Source organism: Callospermophilus lateralis, unplaced genomic scaffold (genome assembly GCF_048772815.1).
Source record: "Callospermophilus lateralis isolate mCalLat2 unplaced genomic scaffold, mCalLat2.hap1 Scaffold_341, whole genome shotgun sequence".
Classification (NCBI taxonomy): domain Eukaryota; kingdom Metazoa; phylum Chordata; class Mammalia; order Rodentia; family Sciuridae; genus Callospermophilus; species Callospermophilus lateralis.
In genome coordinates, this window is record NW_027513930.1 from 813096 (window position 1) to 818423 (window position 5328).

Genomic DNA, 5328 nt, shown 5'->3' on the forward strand with positions numbered 1-5328 from the left:
TTTTTTCTCTTTATTTTTAAAGAATCTACGGTGGTTTCTAGTAACTCATAGACTTCTCATTAATCTTATAGTGAATGGACATTAGACAAAATTTTATTATCTAAGAGATGAAAGATTTGCAGATGATTAACAGTGGTGAAGGGAGGTTGTGTGGGCCTGCATATTGTGTGGGCTCTCAAGTCATACAGACCTGGTGCCCACTGACCCAGCTTCTCATTATCAGGAAACTACTTGACACTAAGCCCATGTTTCCTCATCTTTGAAATGGGCATAATGGCTGATTTACAAGCTTCTTGTGAGGTTTAGAAATAACACATGCAAACAGCCTTGCATGGTGCCTCAATAAATACTGCTTAAGTGAACAAATTAATCTCTTGACCACTTTCAATGTAAACCAATGGAAGGCTCTTGTCTGCTATCTTCAGAGTTCCAGAAAGATTCCTATTTCCTCATCATTTGAGTGTGATGCATTGTGTTAATTCAGACAAGATGGAATGATCCAAACTCTAATAAACTAGGACAAATTATTTAAATAAAAACATTCCCTGGCTAACTACCCCTAATATGTTATCCCCACAAACTTATCTTATTAAATTCCCAAAGAGAAGAGATTTAAAGCATTTTGACAAAAATTTTATAATTAAAAGAAATTGCATGGGCAGAAACTATGTAAAGCAATTTAGCATGCGTCTTCTTTGAAGACGCATGCTAAATTGCTTTGAATAAGAAATAGGTATTTACATAGTTGTATGGTGTTGTGGTTTGGATATGAGATGTCCCCCAAAAGCTCCAGTGTTGATGCAGTAATGTTCAGAACTGAAATGATTGGACTATGAGAGCTGTAACCTAATCCATCTATCCTACTTTGAATGAGCTCACTGGAAGATAACCGTGGGAAGGTTGGGAAGACTGGGGGAGGTAAATCACTGGGGGTGTGCCATGGAAGGGTTAATCTTACCTTGGTCTGTGTCCCGCCCCCCCAACACACCACATGCGTCCATGACTGGAGCAGTGCTTCTCCACCATGACCTTCTGCCCTGATCTTCTGCCTCACTTGGCCCCAGAGCGATGGAGACAGCTCACTATGGACCAAACCTCTAAAACCATGTGCCAAATTAAACTTTTCCTTTTAAATTATTCATGTTGGGTATTTTGATCACCGCCATGCAAAACTGACTAACACAAATTATTGTTTTAATGACATTATAATTATTATCATTATTAGTAATATATTAAGTAGCCCTTTTTGCTGCTTTTATTATCATTGTCGGTGTTATTTGCTGATGAGGGATTGTAGCTCTATCACTGAACTACATCCTCAGACCTTTTCATTGCTTAAAATTTTGAGAAGGGTCTTGCTAAGTTTCAAAGACTGTCCTTGACCATTCTAATATATCAGATATATTATTTTGGTGTTCACAAAGCTTTCTCAAATGTTATGGCAATATACTTCATGAAATAAAAAGTAGTGTTTTAATTTCCATTGAGGTTTGTAGATTACCATATCAAGGCTTGGGTTTTGATTTAACAAAGGACTCAGTTCAGTATTTCATGTTATTTCCACTGGATAGAGGAATATATTGTATGTCCCTTCTCTATATATAATATTTACTCTAGGAAACATGAAACATAAATTTGCAAATATACTTAAAATTAAATATATCGGGATTTGGAGAAAAACGAAGGTGTTAACAATAGTGATGTTTTAGGAGTTAATGTGAAAGGCTGACCAGGGTTTTACAGTGTGACTTTGCTAAAATTTTCCTTCTGAATCCCTTTGGAAGGAAAGTCTTATTTCTTGCTAGTTTTTTCTTCTAATTCATTTTTAGGATTTTTTTATATATACACCTTGTTTAATTCAAGTCAATTCTAGGTGTCTGGGAAGTATGGAGAGAGATATATGCCAATAAGAAACAAAATGAAATTTCTGATATAATTACGAGTTATCTTTGTAATAACATGAGTGATGAGAGAAAAGAATCATACCACTAAGTTCATTTTAACATACACTAAGTTCTCAAATATGAGATTTATTTGACCATGGCCTTAAATTTTTTACTTGTTGAAGGTATGTTTACTTACCTTGTAAATACAGGAATACATATTTAATAAAATTTTATTTATTTTAAAAAACAACTTGTGTTATTTTTTTTATTTTTCCTTAGTACACAAATTTTTAAATTCTGTATTTATAGCAGCAAAATAAAGTTAAGCTGTAGAAATTATTTCGAAAGCAAAAGGAGTTTAGTTTTCTGTTCAAAATGTTTTCTCAGAACCTTTGAAGAAGACATCTATCCTGATCATTTAAAACATTCATAAGTAGCAACAGTATTTCCTTTTTACTTAAAAGCCCAGATATTTTAGAGATCTGAGAAGCAATTTCTAGGTGAGCAGTAATCATTGGCCTAATAAAGGTGGATTGCTGTAAGCCTCTTTCCTCCCATTTCCCTTCTTTGTGACCTTTATGCATCCACACTTTGCACGCTCTTCCTACCCCCTACCATAAAATTGTCCAGCCATTTCTCACACTCATTTGTATGATTTTCCTTAATGGCCAAATATGTCATGCTATTCCACAGAGTCCCTCCATTCAGCTGAATCTGCTTGAAATCTCACTCTTGATTTCCGTTGTCATTTTATACCATCTTTCTCCTTTTGTTTCCTGGGTTCTGGGAATTTTTTTGGTACTGAACGAATTAAACTAAATTGATATTTTACATTCTTTATGCCAAGACAACACCTTTTCTTCCCTTTTTCTGAGTCAATGTACATGTTAATAAAATGTTTCCTTACAATGGAAGAAAATTACAAGCTAAATTCAGAACATTAAAACACACCACACACACATACACACACACATACATACACGCAGGCAAACACAGTATCTCTTTGCACAAGTGCTTTGCATCACAGATTTTTTTTAATTGCTGTTAAGTGTAATAACTAAAGATTTTGAGCTTCCTGTTGTTTTAATTTCTTACCAAAAGCCAAATGCCTTAGGATAAAACTGTGGTCATAAAACAGTTTTTTGAATTTAAAATACTAGCTTCTATTAAATCTGTAACGTTTGAAAATATGGAACAAAGGGTAATTTGTACTCTGATAACTAGGATACACATGTGTGTGCCATTTTTTCTTCATAATGCTTACTAAACACCATTTTGATTTTTTATCAAGAGATATTTAATGTTATGCTATTGCTACCTCAAGCATTGATTAAACTCTCTGCTGTTCATGAAGGCTGACAGGGATTCAAAGGAGGAAATGTAAAGCTTGAAGGTACAGCAAAATAGTGACATTTCACTCTATAAAGCTGCCAATATTTGAATCCTGCATGTAAATCATTTTTATCAGTTCAATTTTATATCTTAATTTGTATACCATGGAAAATACTCAGTTGCTTTAACTTGAATAAATAACAATGTGATATTAATTATCATCTCTTTTCAAGATCCTTGTGAGCCAGTAAGCATTTTTTCTCATATTGGGCCCCAATGTCTTTATCAGTCTATGAATAGATTCTTAAGGTATATTTTTCATTTTTTCTACAGTCAACAACATACCTTTCATTATTTTCTTATTTAGAATCTTTACTTTCTCAGCTTAAATGATGTCTTTTGTCAATTATAGCATTGTATTCATTTAGAGTGATGATTGATATGGTAATAGATACAGTGTGATTGAAAGCAACCTTTGTCAATAAGAAGGCCAAATACTCAAACTGTGTATTTGTCTGAATTTGCTCATTATTGGAGACCTTTCATAGTCATATTGACTTGCTGTCCAAATGTTGTTACTTACCTGATGCTTCCATTGTTTAACTAGTATAGACATTGGTATTGAACATAGCATTTCCCAATATTTGTCCTAAAGTACATATGGCTCAATTATGCAATGTCTAAGCATGATATGACTTCTATAACAAATGTTTTGAGTTCAAAAATAAAATAGGTACTTAAGTTTACAGAAAGAAAAAGTATCAATAAAAAGCCACATGAAATATGCCCTTATACTCTTAGTCCACTATATTCTTCATTTTGAAACATTGTTTTAGTCTACATTTATTAGACAAAAGTTTTAAAACATTTAAACAGTAAATGTTTAATTATTACTCAAGAATTTGATTTTGTTATATTAATCTTTGGGAAAGCCGTAAAAATATACATTACTACAAATTTTATTTACTTTTTAATACTTATAGGCTATTAGATATATCTAGACTTCAAATCTTAAAAATTCAGTGTGACGATCGCCCTTATAAATGACTTCTTGGTGCTTATTTTTTCTATCAGTATGGGGACCATCTTTTTTTCTCTGTAGGTCTATGGACAAGTTGAAGAAATCTTTACTTGTTCTTGTTTATTTTCCAACACTTTCTCCTGTGTCTGGTGCTTCAGAGATGATCTCTATGTGTTAGTTGGTTTCAACATGACAGGTTCAGGTACTGAGAAATAAGATGGCTGAGTTACAATTGTTTTCCTATAACACTTAGCATAGAAAAAGATATTTCTCAATTTTCTGAGAATAAATGTAACCCTTGAATGTTCTACTAGAGAAAGCAGTAATAAGATAAATATATTAATATATTTTCCAAACTCTTATAGACCCTTAGATTTAACCCTCACATTCTCAAATATAATGAATATTCTCATTTGTAAAAATAAATCTCCTTTGTTTATGGCCAAATAATCTCTTCTTATCAAATTACATACTTCCTACTTCCAAGTTTATGAATAGACCCATCATTTCATTTATCACAAATGATTTCTGAATTATGGAAAGACTTTCTTTTCTGTCTTTTAGCTGATTTGCTTTGGTGTCCTGATCATCTAAATAATCCCTTTTCCACTGTCTTTCATGTCTATCAATACTTCATTTGCAATGCCTTTCATACTCAATCCTTGTTTTTGATTTATATTGCTGTCTTTCTAATCCAAGCCCCAATAACTAGCTTAACTGGTTAATAACTAGTCGTTGGACCAAAGTCTCTCTCCTCATCTTCTACTCCCATTTCATCCTTCAGCCTGCTTGTGATCATATTACTCAAAGATTTCCATTTGCTTATAAGGTGAAATTCAAACTCGCTATACTAGCATTCATGTCATTCTCTATTTTGATCTCAACCCACAATTTTAACTTTATCTCTCCTGTCTATTCTACATGAACTAAATGTACACACTGCATTCGCACACATTGCTCTTTTCTGTCACCTATGCTGATGCTTAGTTACATGTTCTTGTCTAAAATAATTTCATTTTACCATTTTCACTATTTTAAATCCAGCTTGTCTTTTAGGTTCTAATTTTTTCATAAATCCTTTTTTTTAAA